Raw genomic sequence first — 16,548 nt, 5'->3', positions numbered from 1 at the left:
TTGGACACTTAACTAAGCACCCAGGTGCCCCTCCCTCCTCTAAGTAGAATACTCCTCAGTTGAGTCTGTCTAATGTTTCCTCATGATGAGATTCAGGTTATGCAGTTTTGGCCAGATTACCACACAGATGATGGTATGTCCCCTCAGGATGTCATATCTGAAATCACATGGTAGTCATTTGCCCCACGTTGTTGTCACCAACGTATAAACCCAATTTTGTACCTTGCAAATAATAAGTCATTTGTTGGAAATACCATGGAAATAACCTTCACCTCATCAACATGCCCCCTCGATTTTGTTATTCCTTGCTCTGTCTTATCTTTACTATAATGGCTGCAAATTGACGATTTTCCAGCTCTAGAACTTAGAATTCTACTGTAAGCAAGAGACCTCCCTTCTCTACTTATTCATTTATCAGTTTATTTACTATGAATAATGATTCCTATTTCTACTAGTTCATAGTTAATTATTATACTTATTTATGATTAAATTAATACAGACTGAATGAACCAGTAGGAAACCCAACAGGCTTCTTATGAAATGCTCCCATTTAAAAAAAAAAAAAAATTATTTTCTAGTACATAAAAAAAGAAAAGGATACAGGTCACCTGGTATGTACCCTGCCCAGACCTGCAATCAGCCAATTCTCTGAGGATCTCTGGTTCCTCTGTGCTGGGAACAGTGGTACAGACCAAGATTTGGGAATTAAGTGTTCTCACTGTTCTTTTCTTCTCAGCCTTTTTGCTGGAGTTACCAGGAAATATACAAATGCATATATATATATATATATATATATACACACACACACACACATATATATACACACACATATATATATGTGTGCATATCTACACGTATATATACACACATATATATACGTGTATATACACATATACGTATATATATGTGTATATACACGTATATATATATGTGTGTATATATATATACAAACACACATACGCATACAAATATATGTGTACATACATGCCACACGTAGATACACATTTGTGCACACATATACATACTAGTTGCAAAAATAATGACTTCACATTAATACCTTTAATTTCAATCCATCTCCACAGGATTAATTTCTGCCTTTCCCCTTTCCATATTTGCACATCCCTCCATCCTCAGGCCCTGGCTCCAATAACCTAAATATTTAGCCAATGCATGATACACCTAAAAATGACCTAGAGCTGCTTTGCCTATGTCACTACAAAAATAAACTCTAGTAGAAAGAGTTCAAGATTTGTTTGCAATCCCTCCCTCTTCCTCCACCCAAGTTGAGGGTAAATAGTCACGTACTGTGTTAATGAATCATTTAGACTCATTCTTCCCTTACAATATAGGTATAGCACTAGATTAAAATACAGACAGGTTCATTTATTTTAATAGTTTAAGATTTTTCCCATCCCCGGGGCGCCTGGGTGGTGCAGTCGGTTAAGCGTCCGACTTCAGCCAGGTCACGATCTCACGGTCCGTGACCTGGCTGAAGTCGGACGCTTAACCGACTGCGCCACCCAGGCGCCCCCCTCACCCGTTTCTTAAATCAAAAGATATCAAACTATATATGTGTGTTTACTCTAACCAGCTCAAACCAGACTGGAGGAAGCTCTTCCCAAAACATTGTATGAGACCAAGAATTTCTTAATGCCAAAACCAAACAAAGACATTTTAAAAAAAGAGAGAGAGACTAGAAATCTGATATCCTTTGTGAAGACAGATGCAAAAAATTTTAACAAAATATTAGCAATATATAATAGAAATATCACATCATGACCAAGTGGAGTTTATCCTGGAAATACAAGGCTGGCTCAACAGTTGAAAAATTAATCAATATAATTCATTATATCAACTGAATAAAGAAGAAAAAGCATATGATAATCTCAGTACAAAATAAGCATTTGACAAAATCATCCATTCATGATTTTAAAAACTCTTACTAACCTAGTAACAGAACACAACCTAACCTGATAACTGTCATCCTTAAAACAAACACAGCGAATACCTATTTAAAGGTGAAATTATGAATGCTTTAACATTATATTGGAAGTCTTAGCCAGTGCTACCAGGTATAGAAAAGAAATAAAAAGCATACATTACAAAGGAAGAAATAAAACTTTTTCCCAGGCAACATGACTATACAGAAAACCCCAAAGAATCTACAAAAACCCTACTAGATTTAATAAGGGAATTTAGCAAGGTTGTAGTATACAAAATTCAATATATAAAGATCATATTTCCACATATCAACAAGTAAAAATTACATATATACATACTGTCATTTATAACAGCGACCAAAAAACATGAAATACTTGGGGATAAATCTAACACACTGTGTGTTAAGATCTGTACTCTGAACACTACAAAACACTGATGAGATAAATCAAAGATGACCAGAGTAAAGAGAGATATAACGTGTTCACAGATCTGGAGACTCAACATAGTTATCACTTCTCTTCAAATTTATCTATGGATTTAACGTAATCTGCATCTGAATTCTAGTACTTTTTTTTTTTTTTTAACTGACAGGATTATTCTAAGCTTTACACAGATAAGCAAGGAAACTAGAAGCCAAAACAATTTCAAAACAAACAAGAAAGTCGGAGTACTCATATTACTTGATTTCAAGACTTACTCTAAAGCTACAGTAATCAAGACAATGTAGTACTGATGACAGGACAGACACCTACATTAACGGAAAAGAACAGAAATTCCAAAAATAGATGCACACGTGTTGTCTATTGATTTTTGACAAAGATGTCAAGCAATTCAATGGAGAAAAAGAAAACTTTTCACCAAATGGTGCTAGGACACCTGTATCCATATACAAAAACCAAAACCAAACCAAAAAGAACCTCAACCAGCCCATATATCAGAACATATCCAAAATTTAACTCAAAATGAAGCATAGATCAAAAATGCAAAATGTAAACTATAAAACTTCTAGAAGAAAACACTGCTAAATAATGTTGACTTTCGGTTAGGCACAGAATTCTCTGAACAGAATTCCCTGAATTTCTCAGCACAAACCACAAAAGGAAACACTGTTATCAGTGTTTCTCTCTGTTGTCAAAACTTCTCTCTTCAAAACACATGGTTTTAAAAATGAAATAGGGGTGCCTAGGTGGCTCAGTCGATTAAGCATCTGACTTCTACTCAGGTCATGATCTCACTCACAGTGTGTGAGTTCGAGCCCTGTGTCGGGCTCTGTGCTAACAGCAGAGTCTGAAACCTGCTTCAGATTCTGTGCCTCCCTCTCTCTCTGCCCTCCCTGGCTTGTGCTCTGTCTCTCTCTCTCTCAAATATAAATAAACATAAAAAAAGAAAAGAGAAATAAAGTCAGGGTGACTGGCTGGGTCAGTCAGTGGAGTCTGAGCTCCCCAATGGGGGTACAGTTTACTTAAAATAAGTAAATAAACTGTTTGTTTTTTAGAAAAGAAATAAATCCACAAACTTGGAGAAAGTATTCATAAAATATGCACCACAAAAAAAGACAATTAGATCCAAAATATATTAAAAACTCTTATGGCTCAATAATAATATAAGCAACCTAATTTTAAAAAGAGCTAAAGAGGGGCACCTGGGGTTGGCTCAGTTGGTTAAGCATCAGACTTTGGCTCAGGTCATGATCTTGAGGTTTGTGAGTTGAGTCCAGCGTTGGGCTCTGTGCCGACAGTTCAGAGCGGGGAGCCTGTTTCAGATTCTGTGTCTCCCTCTCTCTCTCTCTCTCTCTCTGCCCTTCTCCTACTCACGCTCTGTCTCTCTCTCAAAAGTAAATAAACATTAAAAAAATTTTTTTAAGAGTTAAAGATGTCAATACTTCTTAAAAAGACAGATATAGACATAGCAAAGAAACACATGAAAGGTTGTTCAATATTGTTAACTATTCATTAAAAGCAAATTAGAACCATTTTGAATAATACTATGAACATTAGCTTTTTGTGGATATATGCTTTCATTTCTCTTGCATGTATACCTAGGAATGTAACTTAAGAGTTCATAGAGAATATGTTTAACTTTATAAGAAACTCCTCAATTGTTTGCTAAAGTGGCTATACCATTTCACCAGCAATGTATGAAAGGAAACTCCTAGTTGCTCCAAATCTGCACCAATTCTAACATTATCAGACTTTATTCCTAGCCATGCTAGTGGGTGTGTAATAGTATCACCCTATGGTTTAAATCTGCATTTCCTTGATGACTAGTGATGCTGAGTATCTTTCTATGTGGGATGTATTGGTCATTCATATATCTCTGGTGCAAACACTTTGTCTATTTTTTGACAGGGTTCTTTGTCTTATTATCAAATAGTGAGAGTTCTTAAGATATTTTGGTTCAAATCCTCTGCCAGCTATATGCTTTGCAAATATTTTTCCTGGCTTGTGGCTAGCCTTTCATTTTTAAAAATACTACATTTAAAAGTTCATATACAGAAAATTCACTTAAAATTTGTTCACTTTTCTCTAAATATACTTGAAGGAATGTTTATTTTTTTTTTTAAAAAGATATAATTGACTGCTTTTTGGGAGGTGACAAAATCATTGTCAACTACTGAATAGTCTAACAATGATACAATCCGGCCCGCACATACTAAAAACTGGAAAGTACATCCTTTTACTTCTAGTTTAGAGCTCTTCATAGCATTGGGTCCCTATCAGATACCTGATACAAAACCTAAAATTAGAAGAGAGAATAACATGTTGAAAGCCTCCTTCCTGCAATTCTTTATTGCAACTTGACCTCTGAATTATAGACATTTCAGAGTAAGATATATTATACTTTTTGTTAATTACAGTTTTATTTTGTATTTTTAAAGTTTATTTTGAGAGAGAGAGAGAGAGAGAGAGAGAGAGCGCAAGGGGAGGTACAGAGAGAGGGGAGAGAGAGAATCCCAAGCAGGCTCTGCACTGCCAGCACAGGGCTCAATCTCCAAAACTATGAGATCATGACCCGAGCCAAAATCAAGAGTCAGTCGGCTCAACCAACTTAGCCACCCAGGTGCCCCTGTTAATTATAGTTTTAAATAAAAACTTTATGTTGATGAGAAAAGCAAATTCAACTTTAGTGTAAATACATGAAAAACTAATTTATGCAGTGACTTTCAAGAAGCATCTAACTCTCAAATAGGCTAAAAAAATTAAAAACCACAACAACGCTTTTGTTGACAGCACAGATAGCTTTATATATAAGTACTACTTATTAGTCCTTAAATCATCCTAAAACTCTCTAACATTAACTATAAGAAACAAAAATTTTATGCCAACATTTTCATATTAATAAAGGTGCATCCTCAATAGAATATGAAATGTCAAGTAGTACACATTTTTTGAAGTAAAACAATAAAAGTTGCTCTCCACAATACTTAATCTTCTTTTCCCCTAACCCATGCCCCAAAGATAATCAATCATAAAATTCTGGTATGCATTTTATAAACACTTCCTATGCTCAGATGTGTGTGTGTGTGTGTGTATGCACATATACATACATATATACATACACACATGCCTTCACAAAGGATATATTATGTTTTAGCATTCTATAAACCAAAATAAAAACAAATTTTAAAATAAGGTCTTTATGGCTGAGAAACTGTACAACATGAAATCTAAATGGGAAAAGATCTGAATCTAATTAAGACAAAAACATGTTGAAAACTTTTAGAAAATATTATTAAATTTTGGGAACTTGAAGACCACATTATTACTTCTGTAGTAGACACTTCTTGGAGTGGCTAGACAGCCTACAATCCTTCCCTTCTCTGTGCCATGATGAATGGCCTTGAAGGAAAAGATCAGAGGAAAAACCAAGGAAAGATTTAAGGAATGGCTATTTGGGAGAGGGAAAAAAAAGGAATGGCTATTTGAATGAACCTCTTACAATGGTGCCATACCCTAAAAAATTCCTCACCAGAATCCTGCTACTACCAAATCAAACAAATCAAAATGTAAAGGCTCTTAATAATCACTGGAGAGATGGCTCAAATCAGAGATCAAGTCATAAATCCTCCTGCAGCCAGCCTAGTCCTTGCCTAGTGAGTTCATGAAAACAACCACAACCAGGTGGTAGGAAAAGCAGTTATGCAAGAGATTAATTACACTAAGATGGACCTCAGCTGCTACTACTGCCCAGGATCCATTTGCCTGAGTTCCCCATAGGCACTGCTTCTTAGCAGGCAAAATACTGCAAGCCCCTTGGATTATAGAAATGGTGATGGCAGTGGGTGGGGGATGGGTTAAATAGGTGATGGGGATTAAGGAGGGCACTCGTTGGATGTGATGTTCAATCACTAATTCTACACCTGAAATTAATACTACATTGTATGTGAACTGGAATTTAAATAAAAACTTAAAATTTTTAAAAATCTTTATTCATTGTTGAAAGAGAGAGAGCACAAGCAGGGGTGGGGTGGGGGCGGGGGGGGGGGGGCAGGACACAGAATCTGAAGCAGGCTCCAGGCTCTGAGCCGTCAGCAAGAGCCTGACATGGCGGCTCGAACTCACGAACTGCGAGATTATGACCTGAGCCAAAGTTGGATGCTTAACTGACTGAGCCACCCAGGCGCCCCTAAATAAAAACTTTAAAAAAATGGTGATGGCTGATTCTTTCTATAAGAGACACCAATTCTGAAGTTGCCTTGCCAGCACCACTACACAAGATTAACCGAATGTCTCCTATAAATCACATGGCCTTTGATCTAAGCATTCACTTCAAATGGCAGTGAGAGGATGCTCGGGGCCTCATATCAAATAGACTCTTCTTCAGACACAGCTGTGTCCCTAATAGGAAGAAAAGGCTTCTTGAAGCTTCGTGTACCAGTTGTTGCTCCAGCTAAAAACTTCTGAATCTGGGATGCTGCGGCCTACAAGGCTGTGAACCACCAACCAGTAACTGCTGTTTCCTATCTCCAGAATACAATGGCTGAGGGAACCAATGATTTTCGTAGAGTGATTTCTGCTCTCAAAGTTTTGCCTTTTATCTCAAGAACTCTGAAATCTGCTGATCTAGAAGTTTTAGTACCCAAGGAGGAAATATTTATACCAGGAAACAAAATAACTGCTTCACTCTATTGAAAGCTGAGCTTATCATGTTCAGTTTGATTTCCTCGAGACAGTAGAAAAACAAGAAAAGCAAAAACAGAGGCTACAGAATTGGCTGGGGGTGACTGTACCTGACTAGCAAGGGGAGAAGAGATTACTACTATGACTCTGGGGCTTGGAAGACCATGAGAAGAACTCTGGGAGATCTGGAATACATTCTTACAATACTGTGTACACGTTAAGGTTAGTGAAAGACTATCACAATTCTATACTGTTGGAATTACCAGAGGCTCAGACCCTTTCAAAAATGAAGGATTAGGGGGCACCTGGTGGTTCAGTTAAGCATCTGGCTTTGGCTTGAGTCATGATCTCACAGTTTGTGAGTTCAAGTCCCGAATTGGGCTCTGTGCTAACAGTGCAGAACCTGCTTGGGATTCTCTTTATCCCTCACTCTCTCTGCCCCTCCACCCCACCACCTCTATCTCAAAATAAAAAAGATATGAAAAATAAAAATAAAAACAAAACAAGAAGAATAAAGGACCAGGTCAGCTTGTTAGGAACAGAACCCTGATAAGCCAAGATACTAGCAGAAGGTACAAAATCTGAAGTAAAACAGATTAGGGTGTATGCGCTGATGAAAAGCTAAAGATTGAAGCCATCATTTATAGCCTTACTAGTCACTGGTGTATAGTAAGTACCCCATCTTTCCCTTTAAACACATTTTCTTTTTATTTCCCTTTCTTTTCCTCCAATCATGCAAATGACAATTTAGCAGTAATTAAACTTAAGTTGTAAAATATCAAGAATCACAATGAAACCAGTGGCAGCAGGCTATCACCTAGACTCAGTATCCCTATGGCCCTGCCTCTCGATGTGGTACCTCAGCTTGCATGGAGATTTTCTCCCACTAAAAATGCATCAACAGATGGGACAGCAGGGTTATCTTCTGCATTTACGTAAGTGGGGAGGAAAAGGAGGGGAAAGAAAAGAAGGGAAAAGAGATTAAATTACTAAAGGCTGAGATATTCTACATATTTCCTAGGAGGGCTGCCCCACTTTTGCTTTCCCCTTCTTAGGGGTGGCCCCCAGCACACAAGCATAGACTCCTGGGATTATAACTATGCCTCATAATGCTCGTCCCTGTCTCTGGGAGACAGATACCTGGTCTGAACAGGGTAATCTAATCCTTTCTTATTGGAATATAAAAACTGAAAAGGCAAGGCAGGGAGTCTAGAGAGAAGGTATAAAAATTGCTAATGAGGGGTGCCTGGGTGGCTCAGTCGAGTGTCTGACTTTGGCTCAGGTCATCATCTCACAATTTGTGGGTTTGAACCCCACATTGGGCTCTGTGCTGACAGCCTCGAGCCTGCAGCCTGTTTCCCTCTCTCTCTGCTCCTCTCCTGTTCATGCTCTCTCTCTCAAAAATAAACATTAGGGGCGCCTGGGTGGCGCAGTCGGTTAGGCGTCCGACTTCAGCCAGGTCACGATCTCGCGGTCCGTGAGTTCGAGCCCCGCGTCAGGCTCTGGGCTGATGGCTCAGAGCCTGGAGCCTGTTTCCGATTCTGTGTCTCCCTCTCTCTCTGCCCCTCCCCCGTTCATGCTCTGTCTCTCTCTGTCCCAAAAATAAATAAACGTTGAAAAAAAAATTAAAAAAAAAAATAAATAAACATTAAAAAAAATTGTTTTTAATTGCTAATGAGATCTCTAGAGGTCTCTAGTTTTTTCTGATCAAGCCCCACTTGTTCAATTTGTCATTCAATGTCCAGTACAGATTCCAAAAATGGCTTTTGTTCCCTTTAAGCTAATGACTATCAGCTAACTGCAACCCCCCAAATGCTATTATGACTTCTAGGAAGTAAAAAGAGTGTGGAAGGTTCTCATTTTAATGTCAAATTATCATATTTTTTTTACTTCCTCCTACCCTGCTCAAAAAACTCAACTCCTAACATATTGTACTTTGCCTCCAGAATCAGGACATTAGAACCCTCATGCCTACCACGCTTTTTCATATCCTCTTATTTTGCAACAAAGCGTATTTACTCCAAAGCTTCAGTTTGTTCACTTCAACAGCAGTTCCCTGTTAAGACTTTACAATGAGGCATCAGCAGTTCTCTGCAACTCGTGATGCCTTACCAGTGCCAATAAAGCAAAGTAAATGATTACTGATTAACAATGGAAATGAATTTTTTCCTTAAAAGATATTTAGTATAGGGCACCTGGGTGGCTCAGTCAAGCGTCCGACTCTAGGTTTCGGCTGTCATGATTTCACGATTTCATGAGCTCCAGCCCCTCATCCGTCTCTGTGCTGACAGTGAGGAGCCTGCCTGGGATTCTCTCTCTCTCCCTCCCTCTCTCTGACCCTCCCCTACTCATGCTGTCTGTCTCTCTCTCAAAATAAATAAACTTAAAATAAAAAGATATTTAGCATACAAATGTCAAAGGGCACCTGGGTGGCTGAGTCAGTTAAGCAGCTGACTCTTGATTTGGCTTAGGTCATGATGTCACGGTTGGTGAGATTGAGCCCCACATCAGACTCTGAGCTGACAGTGAAGAGCCTGCCTGGGATTCTCTCTCTCTGCCCCTCCTCGGCTTGCTCTCACATTCTCTCTCTCTCTCTCTCTCAAAATAAATAAAACATTAAAAAAAAAAAAAGTCAAGCCTAGCCTGCTTCTCCTGTTACTTAAATCCTAGGTCACCAACACAGACTCATGACAGCTGTTTTAGCCCCAATCTTCAATTCCAGATCAAGTCGTTACTTTTTAATTAATTTTTTTAATTTATTTTTGAGAAATAGAGCATGAGCATGAGGGGCAGAGAGAGAGACACAGAATCTGAAGCAGGTTCCAGGCTCTAACCTGTCAACAAAGAACCCAACGCAGGGTTCGAACTCCCAGACTGCGAGATCATGACCTGGGCCAAAGTCTGAGGTTTAACCAACTGAGCCACCCAGGCGCCCCCAGATCAAGTCGTTATTAACACTAATCCACCTAACCCTTACACCCCAGATTAGATGACAAGGGATCCTAGCTTGTTCTGATACACCCTCTGCTCTATTCTTACCCTTTCTGCCATTTTAGCCCTGTTGATACCTCAGTTATTATAACTAGGCTTCTGTTTTGACACTTAGAGGTTCCCAGTCTGGTCCCTGCCTTTTCTCTTCCTAGGACTGGGACACCTATTTTTGGTTACCAGTCCCAATCCCAAGGACAGAAATCAGGTCCAGTATCCACAAACAGAATTCTCTGGCAGTCACTCATACGTGTGTACATGTAGGTACTTATTCATTTACACACACACACACACACACACTCTCTCTCTCTCTCTCTCTAAGATTCCATGTGCTTCTTTACCTCAAATTCACATAACAAAAGGTTGCATGGATGGCTCCCTGGCCGTCCTACTCCTAATATGGCTTACCAGAGACCTCTCCTCAACACCTGTAGTTTAAACGAGAATGGCTGCAACATGCAGTACTATTTCTAAGTGTGGACTCCTTCCAGTCTGTCCTGTATAATAGTAACCTCTGCCCTAGTCTAAAACTTGGCCATGTTCTATCATATCATTAATACAACAAAACTCTATCAAATCTTGAGATATTGTACAAGTAAGCAAACTTACAGAGTTTAGAAACAAATAAACACATAAGCAAAAGAAAAAAATTATTTTCTAAATGGTAGGACTGTAAACTTTGTAATTCAGTTATATTAAAATAACATAATATGATTCTTGGACATATATATGCCAAAAAAATTTTTTTTAATCATTAGATTATAATTTTTTAAAGTAGAGAAAAACACAAAGACTATATTACATTTTATAAATATATTCTATTATAGCATATAGAAATGACCAACCATTTTATTCCCCAGAGTTCTAAGCAGTAATTTCTTGATTAAGAAATTAATAAAACAGATAAGGTATATCAGGGCAGTAAAACAGTGCATATGTCTAGTCACATAGATTAATATCTCCCCTTATTTTTAAGATTTTATTTATTTTTAAATTATCTCTCTACCCAACGTGGGGCTTGAACTTACAACCCTGAAATCAAGAGTCACATGCTCTACCAACAGAGCCAGCCAGGTGACCCAATTAGTATTTCTTCTGATCAATGCTGAATACTCCCTTATGAAACTTAAACTTCTAATTCTATTTGGTACCCAATATGGGATTCCCCTCACTTTCTCCAAAGTCTGGCTTCGTTATTATTATTACACCTTCATTAAAGTTCCCTCTCCTGGTTTTCCCTACCTTGATTCCTAACTAAAAAGATCAAGCCACAAATGGGATCATCACAGGTATAAGGAAAAACTGCAAAGCAGCCCAAGATTCAAGGAAAAAGGTGTGTGTACTTACCCTAGGTAAGCCAAGAGAGTTGCAGCACGAACAAGTGCAATGACTAGTAAGGAACCTCAAATACTGTGGCTACAGAAGGAAGCTAATGAAACTCAAAACAGACATTACCACAATATTTGGTAATTATCTGTTCATAAGGCAAAGTAGTTTACTAGTTCTTTGAAATGAGGAATAGTATTTTATCATTTTGACATTTTCAGCACAGAAAGTAGACAGTTCATAAACTCTTGCTGAGGGGCGCCTGGCTGGCTCAGTCAGTAGAGTATGCAGCTCTGGATCTCAGGGTCATGAGTTCAAGCCTCACATTAGGTGTAGTGACTGCTTAAATAAACTTAAAAAACCAAACAAAACTCTTGTTGACTGAAAAAAACAATCAAGAATTCAGACGATAGTAAGGAGTGTCAAATATACTCAACTTAGACCGCAATACAGTCACTGTGGAATGACAACTTCCAGGGAAAACCTTACTCTAACAAAACCAAGTGTGATATGAGTTCTAAGTTCCTCTTCCCCAAAACAACTCCCTATCAATCATTAAGTGCAATGAAAAATGCATCCCGTACCATGGATTAATTTCATTTATGCTTACCCTTTCACCAGGCAATTATTTTCCTCTGTTCCAATTTTGTATTACTATAACCGTTTCCTCAATCTAACACTATGTTTAATATTTATTTTTTAAAAATCCATTTTATTACAGGCATCTGGGAATAAGTTACTGGCTAATATATCTTCTAAACTGCTGTTCGCAGACACCTTATAGTGAGTTGAATTCTCATGAAGAAAACAGATATGATGGGAAAATAATAACGTAATTTAGTTTTAACTGTAACTCCAATAAACCAGAGGATTCTTTACTAAAGTAGTCACTTTGCCATCTTTAAAAAATTTTGTAAAAATAGGACTATTTTATTGACCCCTTAGTGACAGTAGATGATGAAATGCACCAAACTCAAAACTTGTGTGTAGTACTTAACTCTGCCACTCAGAAGGATGAGACAAAAAGGTTTTAAATACCAAAATCAGCATGCTATAAGAGCATTTCTAAGCTTTAACAAACCTGGAAAAAAAAAAAAAAAAAACACATGCAGATGTGATTAATTGATATAAGCATGCTTGTACTAAATAATACCACCAAAACAACAATTAGGTACTGGAATGCAACTCTTCCATTAAAATAGCACTTGGCAAATGATTCTCACTGGACTGGACTGGAATGATGTTTTGACATCAGGATATGCAAAGCAACTATTAAAATCTACACTTAACGTAGGTGTTAACAAGCAGAGTAGGAAGAAAGGCTAGAATATGAGGATCCTTTTAAAGATCTTTCAACACTGGCAAGCAACAGTCAAAAAATGGCTCATTTTTGATGAATGTCTTAGGCTGAGAAAATTCAAAGTGCATGCAAATTCATAAAGAAAAAAAAAGAATAAGCTTTCTAAGAAAGATACAATACTGTTCTCCAAGCTATGCCTACAGATCACTAGTATTTTAAGTATTGTCATCTCAGAAAGGCTATTCGGCATGTATTTCTCCTGCCCTGTCCCAAACACACGAGTACATGTCGGTGGTAATGGTAGCCTTCATGCCTTTCGACAGCTGCCGTGTCCTGTCCGGCTTCCCCACACCCTCCCGAAAGTACAAACACCTATGCCAACCCGTGTGGTTGGTTAGGTTATGCAATCTAACACAAGCTGGGAATCACTGAACTTATTTACTCTGGTGACTCAGATTTAAATCTAGGTCTCTGTGGAAAAGGAGGTGGAGAACACAAATGAATGTGTTGACACCATTCTCCACTAATATTTATTACATAACTAAAGCAAACTCAAAATATTTTCTGCTCTTTATATAGGTTTGGCCAAGACACTATAGCTTTCAGAAATGCTTTAGGTCTGACTAGGTCCAGCATAGCATTGGCTACATTGAATAACCTCAGGTAGAACGATTCTCCTTTATACAAAATTCTTTCTCTCCCTCTCTCCCCCTCCTTTTCCCATGGTGTTGTCATTCAACCCCACTGTCCCTTTCCTTCTTCCTCCAGCCTCTTCTTCAAGCTGCCACCAAGAGCTACCTCTTAGCAATGAACTTCACAATGTCAAGATAAGTTTTCCAATGACATTTCACTCAGAGAGAATAGAAATACTTTAAACACAGGAACCTCAGAAATAATAAAACAGCAATAAAACTGTTCTCATTTTGACCAAAGAGATAACTCACCTATTTTTGGAGTTACCAAACTAAGATGAAATATATATAGCACATTTGTCATTAATCCAACAGATCAAATTATCTTTAAAAAGAATAAAATCATATTTAGTACAATTTTCAGGGTGACCTAGCTCTAAAATACTTCAGGAGCAGAAGTAAAGTTTTCATGTTAAAAATAGTTTTCCTAAATGTTTTACTTTATTCCTAATCCTTATCTTCATTATTTAAATATTAAAGGCAGACTAATTTCTTCCTAGAAAACTCATCTGACAGTAAAATCGATTTATTTTATAATTTTCTGTAATTCTGACATAAGCAAGTTTCAATATTCACCAAGGAAATCCCATCAATCTCCCTGATATTCAGATCAAACATCATCTTAAGGTTCCCCTAATTGTCTCAACTAAAAGTAACCTTTCTACTCACTAAGCATCCATAGAACTTCTGTACCTCACAGACTAATCACATACTATTCAATTACTTATGAATCTATCTTACCTTCACCAAATAAAGGTATTAGAAAACTATACATGTCTTAGACATCCATGTAGCTCCCAATGCACCCAGCACAGCATACTGTAAAACATTTAATAGATATTTAGGAAAAATTATAGAATTACTAATATACATTATTAGCATCATTTTAGAGTCTATTTACAGTGTATCATCATTTTGGGAAATAAGAACTAGGTTCTTAGAGCCAGCTGAACCCCTTATACTTGATCTAATTTAGTCACTAGTCATTACACAAGTAAGTCAAGCTAAATAAAACTATTAAGCAAATCAATGATTTTCCTAAAAACAACTGACACAGAGTTTATTTTTATTTCATACTTGTTTATTTAAACATGGCATTTATCATCTAAATCACCTAATACTGTGTTTTAATGAGCAATGTGCCATGGGGAAAGAACCTGGGCTTTAGAGTCAGAGAGACCCAGGCTTTTATCAAGGAAAACTGATTATGAATTTACCAAAAGATTTCTAGGGCAAAAAGAACAAAGAAACATAATAAAACATGTATTATCATTCTTTCAGTCGATAATGAATAGTTTTAGAATTCCTAAGAGTGACAGTAAACATTTATTTTCTTAAGACTTACATAATTTTGTGACAACATGCTTATTACCTAAGTACATTCACTCAACAAATGCTTACTGAGGGCCAATTATATCCCTATGTGTATGTGTTTAGAGAATAAAACTTGCTGAAATACATTATACAATATGTGGTAATGTTCTACAGCTGTTTATTCATCTACACTATAAATACCCCTCTGCTTTTCCAAAATCTCCTCTATATTCAGTACAGTGATAGAGGGTACTTAATAAATATGCCTTAACTAACTGTCCAATATTTCTTTGTCTATATTCTGTTGCATGTTAAGAATGAAAGTTCACAGTAAGCAAATATAGTAATGATTAAATAAGAAGCCCAGCAAAGCAGAATTAAGAATGTCGTGTAACTGAAATTTTACATGACTGTATCCAGTGCTGTAAATGAACTACCCAGTGGAAAATAATCAGCCATTTGCCTAGTTACTTGTCACCCTTTTTAGCAAATGCAGGAAAGAGACCTCTGTCTGGTACCTACAGATATAAGGCACAGATCTGAATTTGTAAATGCTAACCTCTTCACCCTGAGGTGAAAATAAATATCAACATTCTTGTATTGTCAACATTTTTCAAATAAGCAAGATCATTATGCTTTTAGTAATAAAACACAAATCAGTATTATATTATAGTCATGTAAATGTTACCACTAAGGTAAAGGGTGATATGTGAAAGGGGATTACAGATTCTACAATTTTGCAACTTCCTGTATTTTATAATTACTTCAAAATACACAAACACAGGGGCACCTGGGTGGCTCAGTCAATTAAGCGTCTGACTTCATTCGGCTCAGGTTGTCATGATCTCGTGGTTCATGAGTTCGAGCCTCGCATCGGGCTCTGTGCTGACAGCGCAGAGCCTGGAGCCTGCTTCGGATTCTGTGTCTGCCTCTCTCTCTCTGCCCTCCCCATGTTCTGTCTCTGTCTTTTCTCAAGAATAAATACCATTAAAAAATTTTTTTTAAAAAACTTAAAAAATACATAAAAAATATATGTATCAGTAAGGTAATACAGTTTGAATAAATGTTAGAGAAGTGAAAGCAAATATATACATTGCTTTCCAAATTCAAACACTCAGAACATACTAAGAGATCTGGATATTTTGAGAAGATACTTGTGGCTTGTCTTTGTTTTTTTTTTTAAGGATGTATTTTAAGTAATCTTTATACCCAACGTGGAGGTCAAACTCACAACCCTGAGATCAAGAGTTGCATGTTCCACCAACTGAGGCAGTCAGGAGTGCCACTTGTGGGATTCTTTTTCAACTGCTGAGTCCTAGAGGCGCCTGGGTGGCTCAACCAGTTAAGCATCTGACTCTTGGTTTCAGCTCAGTTCATACTCTCACAGTTTATGAGTTTGAGCTCTGCATCAGGCTCCATGCTGGTGGCATGGGGCCTACTTGGGATCTCTCTCTCCCTCTCTCTCTGGCATTCCCTGAAGGAAGGTAGGGAGATGAGGAGGAGGAGGAGGGAGGAGGGGGGTGAGGGAGGGAGGGGATGGAGAGGGAGGAGAGAGGAGAGGAGGAGGAGGAGAGAGAAGAGGAGGAGGAGGAGAGGAAGAGGAGGTAGAGAGGAGGCAGGAGGAGAGAGGAAGGAGGAGGAGGAGGAAGAGGAGGAGGAGGAGGAGGAGGAAGAGAGGAGGAGGAGGAGGAAGAGAGAGGAGGAGGAGGAAGGAGAGGAGGAGAGGAGGAGAGGAGAGAAGAGAGGAGGAGGAGGAGGAAGGAGAGGAGGGAGGAGGAAGGAGAGGAGGAGGAGGAGAGGAGAGGAGAGGAGAGAGGAGGAAGGTAGGAGAGGAGGAGGAGGAGGAAGGAGAGGAGGAGCGATGGAG

General features: G+C 38.0%; 1 protein-coding gene across 15 annotated transcripts in view; it reads right to left on the bottom strand.

Annotated features, from left to right (window-relative positions):
* Nucleotides 1-16,548, bottom strand: part of WDFY3 (WD repeat and FYVE domain containing 3) — a 277,574-nt gene that overhangs the window by 251,755 nt on the left and 9,271 nt on the right. For 2 of the 15 annotated variants that reach the window (XM_086704673.1, XM_086704666.1), the window contains exon 1: nucleotides 3,584-3,805. The exons of the other annotated variants lie outside the window; for them this stretch is intronic. The gene's annotated coding sequence lies outside the window, so the exon portion shown is untranslated. Of the gene's footprint in view, nucleotides 1-3,583; nucleotides 3,806-16,548 lie in introns of those variants that run through there. 15 annotated transcript variants of the gene reach the window in all.

The sequence above is a fragment of the Puma concolor genome, chromosome B1 (genome assembly GCF_028749965.1).
Source record: "Puma concolor isolate L17-30 chromosome B1, mPumCon1.1.hap2, whole genome shotgun sequence".
NCBI classification, from domain to species: Eukaryota; Metazoa; Chordata; class Mammalia; order Carnivora; family Felidae; genus Puma; species Puma concolor.
This window is presented reverse-complemented; position numbering and strand designations above follow the sequence as displayed.